This window comes from Bombus affinis, chromosome 5 (assembly GCF_024516045.1).
Source record: "Bombus affinis isolate iyBomAffi1 chromosome 5, iyBomAffi1.2, whole genome shotgun sequence".
NCBI lineage: Eukaryota > Metazoa > Arthropoda > Insecta > Hymenoptera > Apidae > Bombus > Bombus affinis.
This window is the reverse complement of record NC_066348.1, coordinates 5,284,728-5,311,718: the sequence shown is the minus strand read 5'-3', so window position 1 is coordinate 5,311,718 and position 26,991 is coordinate 5,284,728. Positions and strand designations below refer to the sequence as shown.

General features: G+C 35.8%; 1 long non-coding RNA gene across 1 annotated transcript; it reads left to right on the top strand.

Annotated features, from left to right (window-relative positions):
- The first annotated feature begins 217 nt into the window (after positions 1-217).
- Positions 218-26,319, top strand: LOC126915934 (uncharacterized). Its single transcript, XR_007710386.1, has 4 exons — positions 218-563; positions 20,273-20,568; positions 20,644-20,848; positions 23,766-26,319. It is a non-coding gene; the product is annotated as an uncharacterized LOC126915934 (long non-coding RNA).
- The last annotated feature ends 672 nt before the right edge of the window (positions 26,320-26,991 follow it).

Genomic DNA, 26,991 nt, shown 5'->3' with positions numbered 1-26,991 from the left:
TTCATCGAAGTGGGAGGCTGGGAGAAGGCGAGAATCTTCCCTCCTCAGAAGCTGATGTCTCGTCGTTGGGCCCCGTTTCTGCTCGATTATCCGGTAAATTGATGTTCCACGGCACGAGGGACGTAACGAGTGCAATTATCATTGTCAGAAATAACGCGGGGCTGCGTCGCTCGGTTGGCTGGCCTGCTCTCTGCTCGTCACGCTGCCGCAATTTAGCGGCTCTCTCGCTTTCCTCTTCATCCGTCTCTCGCTCGCCTCTTTCTGGCCACCAACAACGAATTAAACGCGCTTTAATGAGACGATTTTCCAGTCACCTTTCGAGACGCGCGGACTCGAGAGAACGGACGCTTAACGAGCGTGCGTGCATGAAGTCGAAAAATAAAGAGGCCATCGAAGAAAAAAGGGACAACTGAAGGAGGCACAGGGTGGATGCAGAGAAAAAAAGAATAAAGTGGATGAAAAGAGAAGAGACAAGAGAGAGGGTCGAGAGTCTAAGTTGGAAGCTTCTGGAGAACGTGGAACGCCTTGGGACCCCGACGGGACGATCGACTCCAACGACGGAGGTGAGATTGAAATTAAAATCAATTAGCCTCGGGTAATTGTGTAATCGTTAATCTGTCACGTTAACCGCATCACGTGACAGTAAGGTCCTGTAGTAGTTCACCTTACTCCGGTTAGCGCGGTCTTCGTGACGAATGAGCGAGGTCGACGAAAAAAGGAACAGACATTTAGTCGGCAGGGATGGGAAGACGAAAGTTTTCGAGTCTCTTAGCCCTTCAGGCCTTCGATTAAGATCGATCGAGGATGTTTCGGAACTTGTTACTTGTGGTTGAGGCGAGAAAGCTGATTATTATCGTAGTTCAACTCACTTATCAGTCGATGTCTCAGATCTCAGTGCGAAGTTTTCCTCAGGAAATTCTGATGACTATGTGATTATAATCTCTGTACGAGTTTTAGTATTGTTTTATCTTTTTTCATCTTCATCTTTAAAGTAAGTATACCACTGTCATTAGGATAGTAGCATGAATATATTTAGAACTCTGATGGTACTTATAAATATTCCTTCCGTAGAATATATATAATATACTCGTACATACCTTCGTATTATACAGATCACGAAGGATGAAACGGAAAAGAAACACCATAATTTTACAAAGCGAAATTTCAATTGGGAAGGGCAGCAAACAGGTATAATATACCTTGTTATATGAACAACATTTAAGCGTTTAGCATAGGAATAGTAATAAAAAATAAGAATGAAATAATTCAGAATAAAATTCAATTAACAAAGGAAGATGTTAAGAAGATTGGCCTGTGAATAATTTTCGCTTTAAACTTATTAAAATAATTTGACCATTCTAGGAATTTTATACAGCAAATTTTAATGGATATCGAAGTAGCCATGTTTTAACATTAATACTTTAGAATCACAGTTAGTTTAGCTTATTATGAAGTTTATATTAGAGGGGAGAAAAGAATTTATTAACCGATACTTGCACTTCTAACACGTGTTAGAATCCTAATCGCTGCATTACCAATTTGTCAGTGCCTTTATAAATGTATGGCATTCTTATGGTTTGATAATTGCCTGTGTGACAAATGAGATACAACGGTTTCATAGATACGATTTGATAATGACAATTTCAATCCTACGATTAATCACGATGGAATGTTTAAAATATACGTCCTGAATCTCCAATCATTATTAAGTAAACAACCTTGAATTACAGTTATTAAATCGTAATTATTAAACTCAGGAATTAATTACATTACAACCACTTCATTTCACTTCTTATATTTTCCCCACAACTGTCAATTAGTTGCCATATAGGAATCTCTACTTAGCAACATATCACATTTGTCATCGGTTCCTAAAAACTTATTTTTATCCAACATTAACTGATTCGATATATAACTATATATACTTGTCTATATATAACTATATACACAAATACTCGTATAATAGTAATTATAACAGTATATTTTCGCATACTATATGCACTTTGTGAATCTGTATATGTATACGTTTAAGTTCCTCATAAACGTATAAATATCCACAGTCTACTTATTCAAAATAAAAAATGTGTTCTTAAGGTTTTTAGACGGGAGTAAAAGTTATTTGTAAATACTTATAAAAGAAAAGCCGATTCTTTTTCGTCAATATTATTCACTTTCAAACATTGCATAAGATATAAGAAAAGATTCGATTAATGAATCCCTCAATACACAGCGTTCACTCTTCATAGAAACTAGCTCGATGCGCCATAAGCGTAACGCACGTAATCGTGATCAAGTACTCGGAAACGCGTAAAGTACGACGTCCGTGCACGGTACTTGCTCAAATCCCCACGGTGTCCTTAAGCAGAAACGTGAGAAACAGGAATTGTCAGGATACACTTTATCGTCTGGAGAGCAATCCATGGTTCGTAGTTATCACGAAGAAATGATTGTCGTTGTACTTCCTGGCATTGCTGATCACTCGTTCTAAACGACTACACGCAACGCTGTCGAAGCTGTGCTGATACAATTTCAGATATAATCGAACAACTTTTCGCATACATACGTACTTTTACTACACATAGCTTTAACATATCTAATTGTAAGTGATAGTATATCCGTCCTTTACTATTACTTCTTTTATAATTAAGTATTCCTTTGATAGACAAAAATGAATGTACACCTTGAAAGTACGACATTTATTCAAAAACTCTAACACATACGTTGGTAATAAACTCATTAATTGAAAAGATGTAAAATATATAAGAATACAAATTAGTTGTAGAAACACATAGGTAAATCTCTAGGCAAGTCAATGTTATACCTCGTTTTTGTAAGTATGTATACTTACATTTGTCTCTCACGTCTCACGAGAATTCTTCCAATAGGTTGCCCGAAAAGTTTCTTTCGTTTTCTGAAGAAATAATAGACGCACAACGTTTATTTTGTCGAATTACGTACGATCCATTTCGTTCTGTTGAGATGAACACCGCGACATTTCACAGACTTGGTTTCACGTCTGTATGAAGGTGCATTGTTGTAAAAAACACGTTTGCGAAAGAAAGACACTTTCCGGACAACCTAATACTTTCTGCGCGCATGCTTATTCTACTGTGCCAAGTAATTCACTTTCATCGCCATAAAAATATTGTTACCGAAAGAAAAATTCACGCTTGTCGCTTTTCATCGGAATTAATATGAAAAGAAGACGATTAACACCATCCAACAGCGAAAGGATATTGGCGGCACGAAAGGAATGGTAAGTGTAAGAAAGAGACTATCCAGCGAAATCCCATAGCCGTGGCGGCTAGCCTTAACGCAGGATGGTTCTTCGCATCCCCGTTAAAACGGCTCGTTTACGGACTTATCGAAGCCGGTTTATGAGGCGTCCGAATCGATTTTTTTTTCCAGCAGCGACGGCGCATAATCATTACATCGGACACGCTGGTTTAACCAGTCCCGATAACATCTTTCCCATGCTAAATATACCACGGTGTCGACTAAATCCGTATCGCGGATTCGAAACACTGAATCGTGCCGTTCGGACGGTCGCGAAAACCGGGTCTCATTCCCTGGTCCTCCTATGATGACCGCGTCGCAATTCATTTCGAGGTCTTGTTTCACTCGCTACGACTCCATAAATTGCGCGGTGGATGCGGTTTCTTGTAATTATTTCGTTAAACATTAATGGCCAGTTGGTCAAAGGTGTGGTATGTATGTCGGGTTAGAAGAATAAGCGGAAAGCTATGGAATGTTTGAGTAAACAGGGTTAATATCTTTAACCCCCTTTCCTATTGTTTCTAAGATAAATTAAGAAAATTAGCCAACTAAAATATAGTATGATTATAAAATTGTAAATTTAGTGAGATATTGTACAATATGTGATGATGGGAAAGAACAATGAATGTGAGAAAAATTCTGGAAAATTGCAATTGGTCGGAACCGCGAAGAAAAGTTAAGGTTACATTTTACAAAATTTTTTGTCTGAGCCTGTAATGAAATTTTAAACAATATTTTTTTTAGACTTATATACATGTATTTCAGTTATATGTACATACTGAAAATTTCATAGAAATCGGTTAACATTGTTACGAGCTATAAACGGTCAAAAATGGTGAAAATCGCAATTTTCCACAACTTTCAACCCATACTAAATCTAAAGATTCTTCCATCTTTTAACGCCTGTTGTATGTTTCTGTATCAATCGATTTCGGTGAAATTTTCACCGTGTAAAGCAGCTGATACAAATCTACAAAACGTACTACTTAAATTATCATTACAGACTCGAATAAAGAAGGTACGAAAAGTGAACTTTACTATCTTCTTTGTGATTCCGACTACTTGCAATTTTTTCAAAATCTTCTTACGCTTCATCTAGCAAATTAATCTTTTCCTTTGAAAATAACTCAAGTCTTTTGGTCCAAATTTAAAATGTTATTCCATTTTACAGTGTGTTCGAACATTAACGTGATTGACTATATACAATCATACCTATACATATATATTTCAAATAATATATTTACAGAAGGCTAATTAGCTGTTTCATAAAATACCAAAAACCTTGAAGATCCTTAAATACATAATTTATTAAAAATAATTTTTCTCTTAAAAATATGAACACCATATAGTACCAAAAGAAGAATTTACTTCTACACATAAATTACACCTTTCCTTTATTATTCATTCACAAAAGAAATTGTAAATCTTCTTTAAATACATCTGGGTATACTGTCAAAAATGCAGATTAAAACCCTTCCTGTCTTTCTTTTCAAAAAAAAAGCTAAAAAATATCATTCGTTCTTAATACGACATTGAATAGATACCCTTTTGAAAAGATAAATACCTTTAAGATACATATTATCCGCGTGAGTCAGCTATCTGTGCCGCGATAATCCGCGCGGAGCTTTAAATATCGAGCATTCAACTTCTCTCGCCGCTAATTAATGCGGCACGCGATTACGCGCGTATTGTGGTGATCTGATTCGCCTGCACAGATGCCTGTTGGGAGCCCCGCTCTCTTACGTTCGCGGAATCGCCGTCGAATGTAACGTACAAGATTAATGCGCTCACGGTAATGCGATGAATTAGCCGTGCAAGATTAATCGCGGTCGAGCTCGGACGATGAATTATCCGCGATTCGAAAAATCAATAAGGCTGGCTGCTGGTAATTAATTTGGCGGAACCGCGGTTAATCGCGATGGAAGGTTATGGAGTGAACGATGGAAAGCCACCTTATCGAAGTGTAATGGCGGCCGAGTATGCGGGTATCGCGACAGAGACGTACGAATCAGACGTGGATGGGTACGTGTTAATTGGTGTTAACGTTTTCATTTGTCCACCCGCTGTGTTGATAACTGCTAAATTATGTCGTTTGAATCGCTGATGGATGTTGCGTAGATATACGATGAATATAAATGAACGAAGCTTTTGGTTACTTATGGGTTTGATAGAAGATCGTGGAGGATGTTAGAGGGATGGATTAATTTGTTAAGTGATTAGTAGGTTTATAAGAATAATACGATTGTTGACGTAGAGGTATAAATAGTTTAGATTTAGAGTTGCTTTGCTTCTTGATGAAAGAATCGATATAGAGTAGATCGTTCCAGAATAGACAGATAAAAATGCCTGGAAATTTTTAGATACAAGAACGACAACAGAAAATTGTCAGTTTATTTCAATATTTAAGACAGATTCATTGGGAATAAATTTAGAAATTCTTTGCAACTATAAGGGATGAAGTAAGCTATATTTCTATCGAAGATTAAAAATCAGTGATTTATTATTAATATTTGCAACTATTAATATTAGAGGATAGAGCATTAAGATTCCCTCGGGTGCTGGTAGTTAAACCGTCGTTTCTTGGGCACAGTAAAGTATCAATTAAGAAACGTTCCTCTTTAACGAACCATCTTCCGTTAACGTTCGTTTTTAATTGCATCATTCTGGTTCTTGGTAATTAAGGAAATCCTCCTGATAAAGGACACATTTAGAAAACGACTCATTCCAACAGAGCATTAAGTTTACTGGTGACTCTCGTTACAAGCTGGAATAAAAAAAGTGTTTACCCTTTTTATCCAGTAATTGTTTAATGGTTCGACATAAATAATTCACATCTCGACCGGGTAAATAAAATCTCATTTCATATTGATATATCTTTGCAATACGTTTTACTATGTCTCGTATATCGAGCACCGCAGCAACGAGGCAGATTGAAAAGAGCAATTTAACTCATTCATTGATCGTTAAATTTTATATGTTTGAGAGTTGTAAGGAAGATATGGGTCATTTATTCGACAGCCGTTCGATTTCGAGATTATATTTCTATAAATTGAACGGTGCATTTATGCTGAAGCATCATTTGGCTAATTAATTGTTTACTTTCGTATTAATAATAATTGAAATCATACGTAAATTTTCTACAGTTATTAAATAATCAAAAAATATTGATTTCGTTCTGTTAAATTTTCCAATTGACGACACTTTTCCAAAGAATCTGTTCTATATCTGAAAATATAGTAGATAGAGTAATACTTATGAAAATGAAAGTTTTAAATAATTCATTAATATCTGTACTCTCATAGAACCTTTGTTCTTCCATTTATGTAGAAATTGCAGAATTTCATGCATCATGTGTTCCAAATATATTTAAATAATTGAATAATTATTTCTCAGTTAACAATTTTACTTTCGATTACTTCTCTCTTTTCATAAGAGAGTATTCTAGACTAGAACTTTTAAGAAAAATTTACATGTTCCGAAAATGTAATTTCCTAAAACTATGTCTACAAAAAGATCTCTTCTAATTCGTTAAAATAATGGAATTATCAAGGTTTGAATGCGTTTTTATCCCTCCATACCCTCTCGTATTCTACACAAAATAAGCCTAGAAAGCACTATTCTACGCTAGAATATCTCTACAATATTACTATGACTTTTATCATAAATACTACATGCAAGGCATAGAATTATAGATTACAGCGCATGTTATCAAAGAACAGTAAGAAATCATAACAAACGATGACATGTTCTGCATGTACATCTCAAACACCTTTTAAGGCTTCGCTACTTATAGAAACACCTGTTGCACGCTCGAGGGAACATGTTTGACATATGTAGCAATCCATCAAATACTAATATTCCATTACGTCGTCTAATTACCATCAACATGACTCTAGAACGCGCAACTATCTTCTTCGGAGTTCGCAGCATGTTTGGTTCACTCGGTTGATGGACTAGCTTCGCCATCGACGTAAGTCGAGATTGAAAGGTGCACAAAATTATAATCCCGTTGGTATATACGATCTATACGTTCGGCCCGTTAGATATTACGAGCCTGGTTGAATTTGACAAAGACAAGGTGAAGGTGAAAGAACGGGAGGGAAGGATAAAGAGAGCAAGAGGAGGGACACGCTGGTCGCTCCGTTAGATCGGATCTAGGTCGTTACGCGCATTTCTAAAACGATTCGACATTAGGAGCAGCATTCGAGATGCGCTCGACCTTCATACTAATCTTGACCTCGAACCTCCGAATTTTTCGCGAAGACGCCGTGTGTCTGTAAGAACGTGGGTACTTTGAAAATTGAGATGGAATAGTTGGAATTAATCGGATAGTTAACATGTGAACTATGATGGAATCACAGACCAAAGTATTTGAACATTTATCATAGAAGTCGATTTTTGTGTTTGCACAGAATATTATATTAAACTGGACATTTCTTAACTATTTGTCGATACGGAGTTTTTAACATTTTTTCTTTCTTTTTTTTTTTTTTTTTGATCGATACTTTGAGTTAAGTAATTGATGTTTAAAACTCGAATTATTTTACGCAATGCTCAACTTTCAATTTTCCACTCTCCAAAAATTAGCAGTGTGTAATTAAAAGAATAGTTTGATTATTTTCTGGTCTTTCATAAAAAAATCTTTGTTATTATCAATTCGTTGTTATTGTTCTCACTGGTACATTACAAAAATCTCTGCAAATAATTCTTGTTAAGTATTATAATTATAAGATAATATAATACCATATATATATAATTATAAGATACCAAGTTTGTATTTCCACAATTTCTTTATATTAACGGTAAGATATATTATTTGCCTAATAACGTTACATTCTACAAACAATTGGAGACAGATAGAGAGATAACTAACTGTACGACACACCAAACAATACGAGTACAAAGTAATCCTCACGTTTCGATCGTTAGAGGATCGTTCTAATTGCAAGACGTTGATTCGTAGTACCGTTTCGGTAAGAACAGAAAATGACGCTCATCAGGAACAACGGAATTCAGATCGTTAGACAGACGACGTAGAGGAGACGTAGTACAGATCGACGGTGATAAGTGCGCTGACGTTTCAGTACACTCTACTCGGGAGTAAACAAAGGAGAGTTCTCACACAGAATATGACAATGAACCTGAGAGCCCTTAGGTAACATTAACAGACTCCAGACGCGACAAAGACGCCTCGCATAGACGTGATCTCGTAATTATGCGCGGCCCGTAGACAAACTGTCTCCCTCTTCGCAGTTTTTATTCTGCTTCCCTCTTGTTTATTCCGTTTCAGGCGAGCATTCGTCGATTATGAGTCATTAATAGTAACTTTTAAATATTTCTTTTAATATTTTCCATTTAGAAATTGTTGCCTTTTATTTTAGTTACTTGAAATGTTTGTTTCCTCTTTCCTGTTTCTAATTAATTTTAGTTCATTGACATCGTGAACGTCATCAAAAATAAAAATTACGAAACCTCATAAATAATTCGAAAAGTCGAAATCTCATAAATAATTAGAAATTTATCTTACACTATTTCTTCCTTTCAAACGAAATCCTTGCGTCATCTCAAAAATTCCTTTTAAGGAAAGAAATATTTGCATACTCGATTCAGATGAATAGATGCTAATTTTCTACATACCTACATAATTTTTCCGTTTCACGTTAGTGATTATACAGTTTACGACCTCGCTGTATTTCTTCTAACAATATTGCCTCGATTCTTGTCCAATAACCCAATAAGCAACAGTGAAAAGAGGTGACCAACAGAGTGGAACTGGGCCAAGAAAAGATGGTGGACAGGAGAGGAGGGCAGGTATCATTCGCAATTCTCAGTAGCCGGTGTCGGTAAACAATCTGATCCGAGGACAACGGTTCGGAAGCATCGGTTGACAGTAAAATATCAGCAGGTACCAGTCAGTATGACCGCGATACGATCGAGAGAGGAGGCAGGTATATAAGCGTGGTAGAGCTCAGGCGCTCCTATCCTGGCAACAGTCCTCGGGGTACTGTTAGCCACCGATGAATGATAACCATATCGCGATATGCGTCGCCGATACAATGGAGAGTAAACGGGCGAATGTATCGGATAGAGGAGGGCCTGGACCTCTCGCACGAGCCTGCGTTTCTGAAATAGAAGAACTATGTGATCGATAATTCACGGAACAGGAATAGACGCTGCTGTCGCCGGCTCGATTCGCTGCCCTCGTGATCGAGAGTGCTAGCTTCGAGTCTGTTACCTAAATGGAGATGTTTTTATTTTTAGAAAATATAAAGATGTGAAAATGAACAAAGTAGAGGTGTTTTTGGAAAATTAATGTTAACTTCAATGAATTTTTATTTGTTGAAATACTGAAACGAATATAGAAGTAAGAAAAATATAGTAAGATTTTTATGTTGAACATTTATATGTGTTTAATATACCTTGGTGTGTCTCAAAATGTATACATCTTGTAAATTACGTAATACAATTTCTCAGACGCGGATGAGACAGTGAGATTTAGTCACGATTTTTTAACTACGACGCTTTATGGACAATTTTATCTGACGTTGAATCTCTGAAACACACGAACTAATGAACAGTACATCTCTTAGTATTTTTATAAGATTGCTTCATCTTGACGCTATTTTTATTATTAACTGTTAACGTAGACACAAACACACAAGTGCAGTTAATATATTTAAAATTTACTCTTAAAACATTTTCGGATTTTTTTCAATTACTACTGCAAAAGATAATTAGTGTAGCACAATACCTACTTTATATATACGTTGTTCCTCGATATCTTCCTCGAAAACAAAGAACATAAAAGTCAACAACCTCGAAATAAACTATATACTAATTGAATTAAAAGATAAAAAACGGTGCGATAAAAAACAATTCCACCAATAAACCAGCTACTACTGAAATATTTTTGCCGCACACCTGAACCACTCGATGAGCCAGTAGCAATTTTCCAATGAACGCCCAACGAAATGTTCCCGCAGGATTAACCAGCAACGTTTGTCTCCCCATTCCCATCCTTCCCTCTTCTTCCTTGAGTTCGTTACTCTAAATTTACGAGATTGTAACAACAAGCCTTAATTAACCACGGTGTTCGTGGCTCTCGAGTTCGCTGATAATTGAACTCGTACTTCCACGTGAAGTGTTTCCGGTGCCTTCAACTCGTTCTTCGACCATCACCCGAAACATTTTCTTTTTCTTTTCTTCCACTGTTAGAATTTCTACTCAATAGAAATAGTCCGATAATACAATTAAGTATGATGTGCTTATTTTTCTTAATTTTTCGGCTTTTACGTCAGTTGATAGGTAAAAAGAAATATTTTTACATAAAATAGTTGCAGAAGAAAGTAACTTGATGGATTCGAATATACAAGCCTTTTACAGATAAACAGTGATAGGTTCATAATGTTTCATAAGAAATGAATAATTTTAGTTTAGCTGTCCTGTTAATTTAATTTAATTAATATTAGTTCGCATAGGTAAAGTTACTAATGTTTTTAATAGAAAGATGATTTTCATATGAATTTGGTTAAGACCATGTTGAATTTTAAAATTCCTCTTCTACGAACGAAATAAAATGTGATCAAAATATTAATCATGACCACAGATATCGTGTTTATTCTAATTTCGTGCTCCAACATCTTCTTCCCTCTTTCATCTTTTTTTTTTTTTTGTCTAAAATTTTCCGCCTCAACCTATCGACAAGCTGCTTTTCAACCTTTCTCGAACATCAAACGAACGAACCTGTCCGCTTCCTGGAGCTCCTCTCGGTTAGAAGTTCGTCATCCGGCGCGATGTCAATGTCCTGGCTGTGTTTCATCACGTTTGGGAATCCGGCGTGTACCACGCGACCCGCTCTCTGTTTGTTCTTTGTACACCTCAAGAGGAAAGACAGCGCGCTCCTTGTGACGCTCAAACTGTATATATACCGATGCTTCTTTCTGCCTTGTTTCGTGGATCCGAGAAATTGATGTTCAACTACATCAGAAATGTTAAGAAGGTTCCACAAAAAAGTCGCAATTTTTAGAACAGTTATTAGATTGTGGATTTCCATGCATTTATGGAAAATTTGAAAATGCAAAAATGTACAGAGTACAGGTAATATACAAAGACATAAAATTCGAAATGTGATACTCATTATAATACTTCGTAAATAATTTAGTAGCATAAAAATATGAGTTCACATAAACAATCTAGATGTTTGTTTTACGTTGTGTCAGTCTTAAAAGAACAGTAATTAGAAAGAGAAGAAGACTGGAAAAGTTCGTTTGATTCTTTTTGGATTGAATAAGATTAAAGATCTTGTATGGATAATAAAATATTTATATTACTTTTTAATTTTATTGATCTTTTTTTAAACAAGTGAGATTGGTAGTTTTATACTTTTATGATATTTTTGGATAGCGTCCTAAATAACATTATATCTTGTGATAAATACAATATGTGTATAGAGATAAAAAGAAAAGAGAAAAATAGATACAACTGTAATTTGCTCTCACTTTGTTCTGGAATACCAGAGAACCGAGAGACGAGGAACCTCGATACAATTTCCACTTCCTTACAGAATCTTGGAGGCGAAATTAAGTAATTTACAGAAGTACCTGCTATTCCGACCAATCACAGGTTTTCCCCGAGCACATCTAGGCCAGTCATAAACCACCGTTTCTACCTGTTTTCGCCTGAAGCGTCGAAGGTGAAGATTCTTTAACGAGTCCCTTGTCTTTTACCTATAACCAGTAATATACCATCGACTATAGCCTTCAAAGAAACAAACTAGACAAAACAAGAAAAAGGAAAGCTAAGAGGCAGTATCAAGCGATATTCCCAATTCAATTCCACGAAATCTATGCGCGAATCTATTTTACGTACACGATAAAAATATATCCTACATCAAAAAAATACAGAACTTCTTTTCTTCCCATCTTTGTATTATGAAATAGTTATGAATCTAATATTATTACAATACAATATAAAAAAAATGTTCCACGAAAAACTAATTCTTCTTTATTATATATCACTGTCTCCATTATGTATATATTTTATTTTCTATCTTTACATTTAAATAAAATTGTTGTAGATTTACGAAATAGTCACGTTTTATTAGAAAATAAACTATGAGATACATTATACATTAGTAAGATACGTATAAAATAATTATTTCCATGAGAAAAATAATTTTTCTTCGCCGTATATCTAACACCTTTCTTATTTTTACTTATATTTATTAAAAGGTGTCCTATCGGTTAAGGAATTAACAAATTTTTCGCAAAAGAATGATAATTTTTCTATATCATATGTACGTTCGCGCCCTATTTTTCGAGTGAAGTTCCTGCTGACTTACAAAGTGGCCTGAAAGAATCGTGTCTCGTGTCAGAAAAAGCGATTGACGCGCGAGACGAATCTCCTTTTTCCGTTTCCTCAGCGCGGCGGGTTGCTCCACGTCGTGAACAATTCCATCGACGAGGACGTCTCGTAGTCCGGTTTTTGCTAGTTTTCTAGATTAATAGCGAGCACAGTCTCGACGATGTCTGCGGTGTTTTTTCATCGATGAACCATGTGCACCATGGTCGCGTGAAATCACCACTGTAGTGAGAATAATGGCGACGTATGAACGGCAGGTGCGATGAAAGAACGATCGATGAAAAGTAGCAAGTTCTTTCGATGGTTTTTGCTCTGTACGGTATAACTCATCAATAAAAGCTCATCAACGGGGCCTCATCAATGGCGCGAAATTGAACGAGCCGGCGACTCGATAATGGCTAAAGTTGGCTACTATGTAGCTTGTATGCTTGTACTATGCTGGTTTATAAGATATAAGAAGCTTGATGGATGTTAAAAGCTGAATATGCATAATGAGTCATGACTGCGTAGGTTAATAGAATGTTTTAATAGTTTTAATTCCAATTTTATATAGTACGTAATATCGTGGGATTGTTCGTGTTACTTAAGAGGATAGTTGCATCTACTGGCAAAGTCGACATTTCTGTTGTGACATTTGTTTGGGAATACTTTTTTATTCGAAAGTACAACATTCTGGAATATTTACGCTGGAAATATTAGAATATCACAGTTTTTAAATATTTGTATAAAAGTTTATATCAAGATTTCTTTATTGTAAAGAAAAATATTTCAAAAATCTGTAAGATAAATTTCACTGAAATTTTGTAGAATTATTCTGCACGAAATTATCCAACTTTTATTACATTTTTTACGTTCATCATAGAAAATCACAGAGGAACCAGTATATTTTAAGTTAATTAAGATAAATAATAGATCTTTTTATTTAATTTAAAAATCACAACTCTATCATTTTTATCCTAAAAATACCAATTTCAGTATTATCTTTTAATTTCTTGTAACGAAATTTAGCTGATTTCTGAACTTAAATAGATTTTCTCGAAAATCCTTGCATAAGTAAATTCTTTATAGATGATCATATTTAGTACTTCGACTGGAAAAATATTCGAGCAATTTCTGTTTGATAATAGGTAGCTAGAGTGCTTCTAGGTAAGTTAACTTTTCAAGAGAAGGACAAAAACGATTATCTAAATATTCTAGGAGAACGAATAGATTTTGATGAAGTTTTAATATAGATAATGGAGTTTTAAATATTTGATCTAACTTCCGAATGTTTGATTTCACTGGGTCGTATTTAGAATTCGTAAATGTCTATATAATTTAGAACTCGGGTTTCTGTGCAAGATTTTGCAAATATGTATATTGAAATTTATATTCACTACATTTGATGTATTTTGCTCTGATATTTGTATTTCACCCTGATGTAATGTTTGACTTTTATTAACGTTTAATTGCTTTATTCAATCGACGTTTACTTAATATCGAAAGTGACACAAGGACTTCTCGGTACTCCTAATATCTGTGCGTAATTTTCCTATTTCTTTTTTTTTTTTTTTTGTTAGAAGCATAAGACGCGTCACCCGCCATTTCATTTGACATTATAAACCATTCTTTGTAATAATAGTAACGATATTTTTAACATTATGTACGATTACAATTTTTAAACTTTTCTGATTAGAAATACATTTTTTTAAATCAATTGACTTGGCGAAACACGATTGAATTAAACATCTTGTACGTTACAGTTTAATAATAACATCTTACAATTAATCTAATAATATCTATAACATTTAGTTACAATCAAATATTGATATCTCACAATTTCTATAGAAATTCATTAATCGTAGAAAAGAATGAATTGAAACTTGGAACGAAAAAATCGTACGTGTTGTTCACACGTAGTCATCTATGCACGAAAAAGCCAATATTTACAAGAACATGTGGGCCATGGCCCACTCGTCCTCGAAATTCCCTTTAAACATCGTCAATCGACCATCGTAAAAAGCAAAACTCGTAATCCGACCATGACAAGACCATTCTTTTTTTTTTATTCGCAATCATTCCACGAATTGAACAATGTTGAAATAATGGTATGACGAAATCATTAAAAGTTAGTCAACTGATTGCGCAGAAACATACGCAATGAAAGTCCGTCGGAGTATCATTCAATCGAAAAGTTCAATTTATTACTAAAACTTGAAAAGTGTCACAATATTTTAACAGTACATTACATGATCATATAATCAATAGATACAGCTCTCGTTGAAGATTATTTCTATTTAATAATTATTACGTTTTTAGAAATTATTATGAAACGTCAGGTTTAAAGAAATTAATTTCTTAGACAAATTTACTAGAATTCAATAGTTACAACATTTTCGTATATTTTACTAAAGCACAATCATAATTTACATAAATTTTTACATAATCCACCCTACATACATAAGTAACATTTTGCTCATTAAAATTCGTTTTAAGTTACAGTTATCATTCTGAAAATTGCTATAGGCGAAGTGAAACAAATGTCAGATGAACAGATATGAAATTTGGATAAAATATCGAATTTTTACGAATTGCTAGTATGAAAAGATGCATACTACAATATATGGCAACGAAAGCTAAACTAGTTGAATAATTTTAAAAAAAACTCATTGCAATGGATTGAGTTTTCAATCCGTGCGAAATCGGTTACATTACGATGTCTACGTTAAGCATCGTGTCGTATCATACAATACTCCGTTTCCTGCAAAAGGGTTAAAAAGGAATTGCGAAAATTTAGCTATCTGGCATCGCAACGCGACATCGTGCCGGTTTATCGGTTACAGGTTACGTTATTTGCGATGCGAAAGTCCAGCTATATCGATAAAAATCCGCGGGGTAATTGGTTCCGGACGACCGGCGATCGTAATTACCGGATGATTGAGATGAGGCGTGGCAAGGTGAGGCAAGGGGAGGCGAGGCGAGGTCTTGGCAGGTCGTAAAGAGCAGTTTGCGGGACGCGTGTGTTGCGCACGCACGTTGTACGATCGATCGTCTTCGATAACATCCGATCTTGCGGCTAAGAGAAGCAACGTCGACTTGTAGAACCTGAATCGGTGAAAGATGATCGAGAAACGAGCGGTTTTCGGCATAGCAATGGGGTCCATTTATGGGTTTTCAGCCAGGATCTCGTTGTCGCAGGAAACCGACCGTTTTACGACGTTGTCTAGGATCGTAGGAAGGGCTGACCGACCGACCACGTTTTGTTTCGTCTTGGATGGATGACTGGCTATCGAGACACGTAGATCGATCGTCCGTTAAGTATAATGTACGCGACGTTGTTACGGTTGAGGTTTGGAGCGGTTGTTAGATCGGCAGGAAGCTTGAATGGGTCCGCGGACGGTTTTCATGGCCGAGGAAAGTATGCGATACTTGCTAATCGCGATTTTTGACCGGCCGGTTTCCGATGCAGTTTTCGAGACACTGCCAATTGGACGAGCAGGTTGAACGGAAGATCGAAAGAGGAGACGACTGATTGCTCGCTGATGGGAAATAGCGAAACGCTTGATCGATGGGAATAGGAGGAAGGGGGTGAGTATCGGATCGGTGGAGATTGTTTAGTTTGAGCGAAAGAAATTCAGTTTGTTAACTTGCTTAAAGAATTAGCTTGAAGAAGTAACTTTTAAATTTTCTGTAATTTTGAATACAGTGAGTTTTCACAAGTAGTAAATACAATTTTGGAAAGTACGTTAAGCATGGACGAAGAATTAAAAATGGGGAAAGAATCAAATTGAAGAAAAAAATTATGTAAGTGTCTTTGTGCAATATAATATCTTTGTACAAATTCAATATTTTCAATTTGATTAAAACATTGGAAAAACATAGTTTCTATTGATATGTCCAGAATTTTGATATTAAATGTCCGTTCGTTTCCATAACAAACTGAATCGGATTCTTCATGTCAGTCGTTTTGAAGGACACGTTCAATATTCGTCAAAACGAGAATCAATTCGTCAATTTGACAGCAGGTCGCAATTTATTGCTGATAAAGAAAGACCACAACACCATTCCAAGCGACAAATATACCAATCCATCAATCAAACGTTTAAATAACGAAGGTACAGGAAAAGAAGAACAATGGGAACGTTCGGATAGAAGGTGCGTTAATCTAATCTGTCTGCTCGAAATGGTTTTGAACTCTGTCTACCGCGTAGTGTACGATATTCATTCGAAAACCATTTTGAATGATTAAATGCCCTATAAATGATGAAAATTTCGGAAAATATTCCTTAGAAAATATTGAAAATATTTGAAAATATTTCGAATGTAGTAAAGATAATTTAATAATTAGTAAGAATAATTATACAAATAATAATTATACAAATTGGTGAATCTTAGAGGATAGCGTTTTAAATAACATCAGTTTCAAATTATCTTTTTTTAGAAAAAAAGTTTCTTCTCGAAAACTTCTAAAAACCAACAGATTTTTCATGAACAACTTTATAAATGTATTATCTGTAAACACATAGATATTCTCTGCCCACTAATTACATCCTCTCCTATAACGTTTAATCTCCTTTCCTTTTCTGACAAAAATATCACGAAAAGAATGAATGCAGATTCGAGGCTACCTAGAAAGCGAAGTCGAAGACAGGATTTCGTTGGATAATCGTCGCAGCGTGAGAACAGCCGGAGGATATCGGTAGAATGGATCCTGTGGTTGATGATCACCGATCGGCGATCTCTGTTCGAAGGATCGCGTTCTAAACTCCCTTAAATCGGGTCAACGGCGTTCGCACGAGCGGCGCGGTTGCCGCTGATTCGCGATTCACTGACCTACGCCGATTTACGGGAGTCGCGGCTAACGATCCGGCTGACCTTTGATAATCGCGCTCCCGAGCCTTTCGTCCCCTTTCAGGGTGAAAAGTCAAGTCCCTTGTAGTCGCGGACGAACACCCGGCACCGTTATGCCAATAGACGACAATAAGTCATTATCACGGTGAAATCTCCATTATAGTTACGCCGCCCGAACATCTGTTGCGCCTTGTTCCCGAACCGCCATGGCTATAATCACGCGTTTGCCTTCGAATCGAGCTTCGATTTTTCTAATTTTCTTGGTCGTTAATAAGATGGTTAATTGACGGTTTGCGCAAGTTTGGAGATTAGAAGTTGAAGTTAAATATATGGTTAGACGTGAAGTATATATAATTAGTTAGACGTTGAATGGTTAAGAGAAAAGTTGAGGAGACGATGAAGAGAAGTTATTTATTTATTACAGAAAATTTAGTTAGACTTTAGTTAAGTATACGGTTAGAAGTTGATAATAATTAGGTAGAAGTTACAGTCCAATTGAAAGAAACAGTTAAAGAAAGTTTATTTATTTGGATATTAAAAGAATTTATTTATAGGGTTTACAGGTACTGATTCGAACGTGTTGATTCAAAAGTAATGATTGATTAGCATTTGGTAATGTAATATGAACTAGGAAATATAATTTGCCCCCATTATTTGCATAGTTGTCTGCCACTCCTGTGTTCAAAATATCTGTCCTACATTTCTCGTTTCCATCAAATTTAAATCATCTGCAGGTGTGAAATATGGAATGATTCTAAGAAAAATGAATCCTATTTCAGTAACTAGAAAAGTTATAGAATTCAGCAGAGAAGAATAACAGTTTTCTTTGGACAACTTTTCTAGCAGATTGAACTACCTCAGCTGCCAACTGATTCTTTCTTCCTCGATCTAATATTCCAAATGGCTGCCGTCTACAGCTCCGTTATCCTGACAAATGCGACCGTTTTCGATCACGTCGAGAACTCTAAGTAATCCAAGGACGCAATGTGCAGGCACGAGAATGAATTATACTTCCGAAGGTAAAGAAAGGAAAAAGAATGGTCATAGAATATCTCGAAGAAACTTTAATAAAAAGGACCATGAACCTTTATTACATCGTGTGATTACTATACTGTTTGAATTGTTCATATTCTTAGCAATATTTTAATAAATTTATTATTTTAATTTAGTATTTTACCAATATTATAAGGAATGATCTTCTCAGCAATGAATGAAGTCATTAAATATACTAACGCATTAAATTTGGAAACGTTTAATTAAAAAGATTGTTTACAGATTAACGTAAAACATTATCCGATTAGAAATATGATAGCACAAAATATATAAATGTGGTAAAAGTGTTTGATGGATGATTAGTTAGCTCCAACACTATTGACAAACTCTTCAAATGGAATGTTCATTGGCGTGTATCAATAAAGAAAGCGACAAGATCATCATTAGCTGGATTCAAATCCTAAGACATCCTGTATGGATGAATCATCGAAAGATATACATCAATCATACTTGATATGTGAAAATTTTCGGCGCGTATCTACATGGAAGATATTACAGTATCCTTCAATTTTTGGCCTACGTGTATCGAAACATATGAATTAAAATATTTATACGTAATAAATCTTATTAATTACGTTGAAGCAATCTGTGTTGAATATTCTATGTTAATGTACAATTCTATCTTAAATCCAATCTACGTTAATAATTACGTGTGAAGCAATCTATGTTGCGCAATTCTACGGTAATCTGGGAAATGGTTAATGTGCATCATTAAGTTAAATACGTTTTCAGTTACTATCACAAACAAAGTGAACACAGTGAATAATTTTTTTGCGTTTCTAAGTTGAAGGTGCATATGGCATCATAAGACAGTGGCATAATTATCTCTTCTTTTTATCCCCGTCATTTGTCAATTTCACGTGTTGAACTTTGTTGAAAAGTAGAGAAAATTTGTCGACTGGCTTTTCTTGCGTTAGACCGTATTCACACGGGATTGTTCAGAGCGAACGCGTGTAATTTGGACGTCGTTACCGTGACGGAAGTACCGGCGATAAAGGCGCGATAGGACGGAAATGTGGTACACAAAGAAATTACTGAACTTCAAGGAAATAAAAAATCTTGTTTGTCTCAGTCCTGTGTTCTTTCCTTTTCCGGCAGTCATGTGACGCCTATTAACGCTAAACTGTTGGCTAGCGTTAAAAAATGTCAAAATTAATAGAAATACGTTTTTCCATATATACTGAAAATATTCACATCTAGAAATTTTCTATTAAAATTTCTTTTGGTTTCAAACTGAAAATTTACACTTGCAGTAGAACTTCATTTACCTGAACTTACTCAGCTACAAATAGTTTATATAATTACAGCTCATTATTATATAGAAGTTCCCCAATCTTTTCAGCTAATATTTCTCTTTTATATCCCAATGGAAACTCACGTTTAGATAAATAAATTTAACCAGCATGAGTTCAGTTAATCAAATATTACCTACAATTCTGTTCCAATAAATGATTTCCAATCGTTTGCCATTTCAATTTCTCGCTGAAACTTCATTTTAAAGTCTACTTCTCCTCAACATACCACTCTACCTCACCCATACAAGATCATTCGAAATTCGAAACCATCTAAACAACATTTTATAGCGAGTTTCAGTGGGAACTGAAGGTCGACGTTCAGTGGTCGATGTCGGTTTCCGGCGTCGTATCGCGTCGGTTCTTCGTGTCGAGTGACATTTCACAAAACATCGGGCGGAGGCTGTGAATTCTTCCAGCAAATATACGATAACGATTCGAATGACTCGTAATCGTTACAGGAGGACAACGAAATAGGAAGAGAGCAGACCCGTTATCTTTACTGCTCAATCTTTTTCGCAAAACTACGAACTAGAGGGTGGCCATGCAGCCGATAAGAGATAACGGGAGCCAGAATCCAAAGCCGAGCTCTCGGTTTTATTTACCGAGTCAATGCTCCAGCATGGGATATCCTGGAAGCCAGTTTACGTGCATTTCGAGTGCCTCCGTCACATTCCTCGTGACAAACACGGTGTTAGAAGAAGCGTGAAGCCGGAAGTGGCTCGAGAACCAAAGGGGAGGGAAGGAGACAGAGAGGGTGAGGCTCGATCGAGAGTTTACGCGACGGACGCGTTAGGCGGTCGAAGTAATTTAAATTCTTCTGGAACGATAGGAATCGCCGTGACCCGTTCCCGGCTATACGAACGAAGGTACTACGAACGTTAGTCCAACTATTGGAGATGCATTGAGTCATCCGCGGGAATGGGATGATTGTGAGAAGACTGGTAGAGCGCCGGAAGATGCTGCAAGTGGCGTAATTGGTTGACCGAGCGAATTTTTCAGTTAACGTAAGAAATTTGTGGAATTTTAAGGGGAAGGTAAGTATATATTTTAACATGGGCTTTTTGTTTATTATATATATATATAAGTATTTCTTAAAGATGACGAGTATATGTGTTGTTAATAGAAGTTTTTTTGTTTTTTGAGTTAAAAATTAATAGATTGATCTTTTCGTGTCCTTCTTTAATTTGATGATCTAAGTTTACGTAATATCATGTCGAAGATTTAGTGATTTTCCTCTAATATACGAAAACTTATTTTAGAAACTAATATACTTTATGAGGAAAGTTCTTGTAATTCTTTATAGATTTGTTTGTTGATTGACTTTAAATACTACTTTAAACAGTTCGCACAATTTTATCACAATTCATCTCTTACATTAATAACCGATTTACGGAAGAAAATATTACGAGAAAAGTAAAAGAATGAAAAGTGCGGTCGTTTCGATTAATTGCATCGCATACAATGGTCCACCATTGTCCTGAAGATCCATTTCTCTTCTGGCTTCCTTTATCTCATCCCGTGCACGCAGTATTCCACAGAAATTTGCGGGAAATTGGAGTCGAGCGGCGATCGGATCGGTATGCGACATATGCGCGATAGTGAAAGAGAAATAATGAAACCGAGACGCAGAAAGGGCTATCGTCCAAACGTAACGTGTCCTCCCTTTTTGCTTTCACCGAACAATGAGCATTCCGGTTCGCGGGTACAATTAGCGAAGAATCCAGAGATCGTTCGGTAGAATTCAGACACTCTGACACGGGGCAAGGGTGAAACCGCCAGCTCCTTTAGTCGCTGGAACGTCTTCTAATTGCGAATCCCTCTAATTAAGGTTTGCACACTGTCGTAGAATGAATTGAAATTTTCTCGTCATCGATTCTTTTTGTTGATTAAAACGAAAATGAAAATTTTCTAAAATTTTCTTCTAGAACCCACTGCTGTTCTTTGGATTATTTTTGATCGAATTGTATTTCTCTATCGTTAGAAAACTTGTTAAGATCTGGAAAATAAGAAAGAATCATTATCGTACATACATAATTTTTTGTTTCAGTGTTATGCTCAGAATTTTCTGATGTCGTTATAAAACGACTTTGTTCGATCATAATGAAAGTGAAATTAAAATACAAAGAATTGGAGGATCAAAAAAGGGAAAAACACGTAGAGATTCAAGATCGCCTTAATCAAATTTTCCGGTTAATTAGACTTGATAGACATTGCAAACAAATCGTATATGAACAAATACACGGAAGAACAGAAGAATTTTTACGGCTGTTTTTTGGCCAACATTAACGGAGCATTCGATGTATTCCGTGGACCGGAATCTCGTAATCTGGTCGCGTGACAATAAATCTTGTCGACGTTATGCACGCGGATTCCTTGCTCCTTTTCTTGCTCCTCTTTCTTCCGTGGCACTTAAAGGCCCCGGGAGTAATTGCCAGCAAATATTTCTGAAAGCGTCAGCTGAGAGACAGAAGAAGGAAGAAGGATTGTCAGAGATGGACATGGCGCGGCTTAGAATGCAGACAAAATGAATTTTCTTCTCTTTATCCTTGCCTTCAATCGAATTCAGTTCCACGCCTTTTTTGATTGAATTAAATTCTTTCCCGAGTGCAACGGTGCATGGAATCGATATATTCGATAGTAAAATCTTTATTTATATACTTTCGTCAGATTCTTCTTTCATCGACGACATTATGATTGAACTGCGGATATTTATATATTTATGAAAAATTTAAAATTCAATCAATCTCATGACTTTGCATTGAGACACGATAGTTTGGATTAATTTACTGCATTTTATCTTAGATTGTATTTTGTGATTTTTAAAGCTATATAGGATATAAAGGTATAAAGGTATAAAAGGTACATTAAAAATCAATACATTAAAATAAAATTAAGTAATTTAACACTAAGCATATAAAAGCAATAGGGCTACCACTTTTTCCTTTTATCTATGAAGCATTGTCTCCAAAAATATACCGTCTTTTAAATTCCGTTTTTCGGCGCCGATCAAAGACATTACATCTTTATGAAAAGAAAAAAATTTACCTTCGCAATATCACAAACGAGAACTGCATTGATGCGCGCTTGAAAGCAAATTGTTACCGCGCCCAAAGAGATAATCGCTCGCAATAACGTTCCTGCCGCATTTCGACAATAATCACGGCAGCTTTTTGCCAACGAAATAATCGCGGCGGTGCTGCAGTGGCGCGACTAAAAATAAAGTCGTCAGCCACTTGTCGCTCCGCCGCCGATTGTACTCGATCTTTTCTGCCACTGTGTCCCTTCCTGTTCTTCTTCTTCTTCTGCCTCTCCTTTCGCATTGCAGTCGCGTTATTCATCCGATTATATATTCGAGTTCACTTAACCTGGCTATCGATCGAACGAAAATTAGTAGAATGGGAATTCAAGTATAGTCAGAGAGATACCTATTCTTCGAGAAATAACTGGAAAGTTAAAAGAATTTGTGAATTTTTTTCCCCGAAATTAGAAAGTTTACGAGCTTATTCTTTTATACGTTTATTTGTCTATATTTTATTACTAATTTTATATTAAACGATATTTTCTAAAATAGGAACTCTAATGTTTTATATTTGGTATAATATAATATTTGAGTCGTTCAAAGTAAGAGATATCGATTAAAATAAATAGCGTAATAATAGTAATGTTTACTGAAAAGAGAACATTTCTATAAAACGAATATGCAAATTATTTGATATAAATTAGAAAAGAAGTTTTTCAACTAGAAAAATTAATATAACTGTTTCATCTAACGAAAATATGGATTATATATGGCAAAAATTTTAATGATTAATAGTCGCTATTAATTTAACTGAGGCGGATACGGTTTTAAATAAATAAACAAATAGGTAAAATTGTGTAGGCAGAAAGAATAAAGTCGGACGAGCTAGAATCCTAGTCTAGCCGAGTGTTTACTATTCCGTTGGGTTGTAGATCGCCTCTATCTTGGATCTGGTCGCTCTTATGGCCGCGTCGCGTCGGGCTGAAGTTGAATGGCAAAGAAGAACGAGCCACGTTGAAGTCTCCCGTGTCAGCGCGGAGTAGTCGCCGCTGCTTGGCCAAGGATTTACAAGCCGCCGCTGTTCATCCATTATTGGTGCCATCCGCCTTACATACATCGAGAACTCATCGTGCGAGCAGCGTCCGCTTGGAGAACACGCGCGACCGTGACCTCTCGAAAACGGATTGTAGACGCGAGCAAACCATACTCCTCGATCGTTCATCTCGTGGAATTCGAGAAAACTTGATTGGTGACGTACTTATATATGTAATTGCTAGTTTGAAAAAATGTTGATTGACGTTTGAATTTGAAGGTGAAGGCAGCAATCGAAGATCTGCTTTTCTTCCTTAATCTTAGTTTCTTGGACTTGAACGACAGTAACGAAGGTACCTAGGGATCATTGAGAGGCGTGGGGATCGGAGTTCTGATCTTTCTTTTTAATTTTATCCTCTGCTACAGGTTATTGGAGAATTTGTGCGAGAATGAGACTTTTCATTCTACTGGATTTTCCAGTATAAAAAAGATGAGTGCGATGCAGTTATTAATTAATAGGAGAATACTTGAATATTTTAAAGCCGATCTAAGTTTTTTTTAAGCGAGAGTATATGCCATTTCTAGTAAAAAAATACCAAAATGTTAAAGATAAAACAAAAATCTGAAAGTACTGCTACATAAAAAATCTTCCACAAACCAAGAACTCTCATCTAAAGATTGATGCTCACAGATTTCAATCTCCCTTTGTACAAGGCCGTTTCTTACCGAGTGCTTATCCGAATATCTGCGTATGTGGTAACGAGTGCACCAGACAAGCATTATTCAACACTTCGAACACCCACGGTTGCGTAGGCGAGCTGAACACTGTGCTGTAACGCACAAAGGAAATTAGGTTCATGCAGCGAGGCCCTGATCGACATCGGCACTCGCTGCCTATAAAGCAAGGCCCTTCCTGTAAAATTTCATCGTATTCAATGAATATGTATCGGCTTTTAATTCTTTTTCAGTTTCGATATTGCTGATTTAACGGTATCCACGTACGGTTCCCCTGCTCTTTAGAATACGCGAGCTTTAGAATATCACCGTAATGTAATACGTCTGAGAAATTACGAAATAACTCGGTAGAGAGACCTCGAATCGACGATGTTAATTTAACCGAATCATTTGTTGGAAATTACAAAGGTAGCTACTTATAAATGTTGTATGCAGGTTATAAATAATGGTTCAAGATTTCTAGTTCATCGGCAGAAATAATTTTGGAGCATAATTGGTAATATATGGATGTCTATATAAATTATTTAAGAATAAAGATAGACTCTTAGCAAAGATTTGATTCAGCAGTAAATAGTATTAGTAGTCTGTTTTAAATAGAATAAATGTACATTTTTATGTATTATATCTTTCCTTTCTTAAAAGATATTTTTGTACAAATAATTCATTCACGCATTCATTTTTTCTCATTCATGGTTTCTCCTTCCTTTTTTACCACTTATTTTTTCACTTTCTACTTCACTGAGGACAAAGCTTTACGTAGCTTATGCTCGTTCTATACCACGCTATGGTGTATAATATAATGTAATAGTTCTAAGTAAAAGGAGGAGAATGAAAGAACGGAAGACAGCAATATGCAACGTAGCAAGAGGTTGCAAGATAAAGGAAAACTGCCTCTGACAACCTTTGAACTCGCGGTACTTGATAATCATGCAATCATATTCTGTATAAGATATTCTCAAGCTAGGATGATTTTAAACGTGATGATGAATAGTTCATCTATAACTTTCTTTAAAAAAAGAACATATATACATCCAGTGTAAATTACCATATTGAATTTAATAGGGAATCGCGAATAACCAATTAGATATTGATAAAATGTGATTTGTTATAGTATTTCCAATTTGCTCCTCTTGTAAATTCAAACTTTTGAACTTCGTAATGTTCACAGATCTTGCGATACCTAGTAATAGATGTTCAGTCTTATAATTCCATTAACTGTGCTTGAATTTTAAGCATTATACGTGGTCGTTGTATGTCGAATAATTTTAAAATTCATAACGTATTCATTTTATGTTATGACATTGTTTGTCTCTGTACTGTATGCAGGATGAGCACGAGAGTGCTTACACGTTTAACTTTCGAGGAGGACAAGTTTAGACGTGGGAGAGAAGGTACTTGATGATTGAGGAGGACGTATCCTGTGTTCCATTTTCCGAAGATGCATTAATACGATTCATTTTACTAGTTAAATATTTATTTTAGCCCCTCAAAATAATAAAAGCTTAAAATAAATGAAAACTGGATTGGGGATTGATGCGAAACCATGGTTCTAAATTTATTTCTTATTTTTCGAAAGTAGGTTGGCAGTGAGTTCATGTCATAAATAAAACCGGTCTATACAATTTTATGTTTTACCTCTTGATCTGAATTATTTTGGAAAACATCTTTTACCGTGCTTATTTTAAACTTATTTCCGTCATCTCTAATTATCAATCAAAATTTCTAAGAAAAATTTCTGATTTACACTCAAATTAACCTACCTTAGTTCCATTTAATAATAGACAAATCAGATCATACTTATATTTATCAACATATTATTCTTATTCGAAAAGTCTATTTCGTATCCGGTAATTATAGTTCTTATAAAACGTTAGAAAAATTGTCTGTGGTAAGTGTTCCAATACTTACGTGAGCCATTGAATCAAGTAGATTCACGCATTAGCTTTAGTCGTAATTATCGTGGTAATCTATAAAAATTACAATTTAGATCTAAATGACGATCGTGTTCATTCGATTCCTTTTCCTTTGGTCCTATGAAACAAATGCAAATGCGAGACAACTGGACGGCCAACCAAAATAGCCGCGTTTATCTCGGTGACGTTTATCGGATCGTTAAACTTACATATGTTCGTCTTTCGTGGAAGCGAAAGAAGAGAAGGGCGCGAGCGAACGACACGTTACGCGGCGCATCGCTGCGAGGGATCGCGTGCAGGGAATCCAACGCGCTTGGAGGTCCTGTCCAAGGATCAGTGGATCAACACCGACCTGCTACGCGGGCCCCGCCGCATCGGCTATTTACTCGTCTCTTGATTTAACTCTGATTCAATGCGCGCCGAGAAAATCGAAACTTCTTACACCTTCGTTCCTCTCTCCCTTTTATTCGTTCCTTTT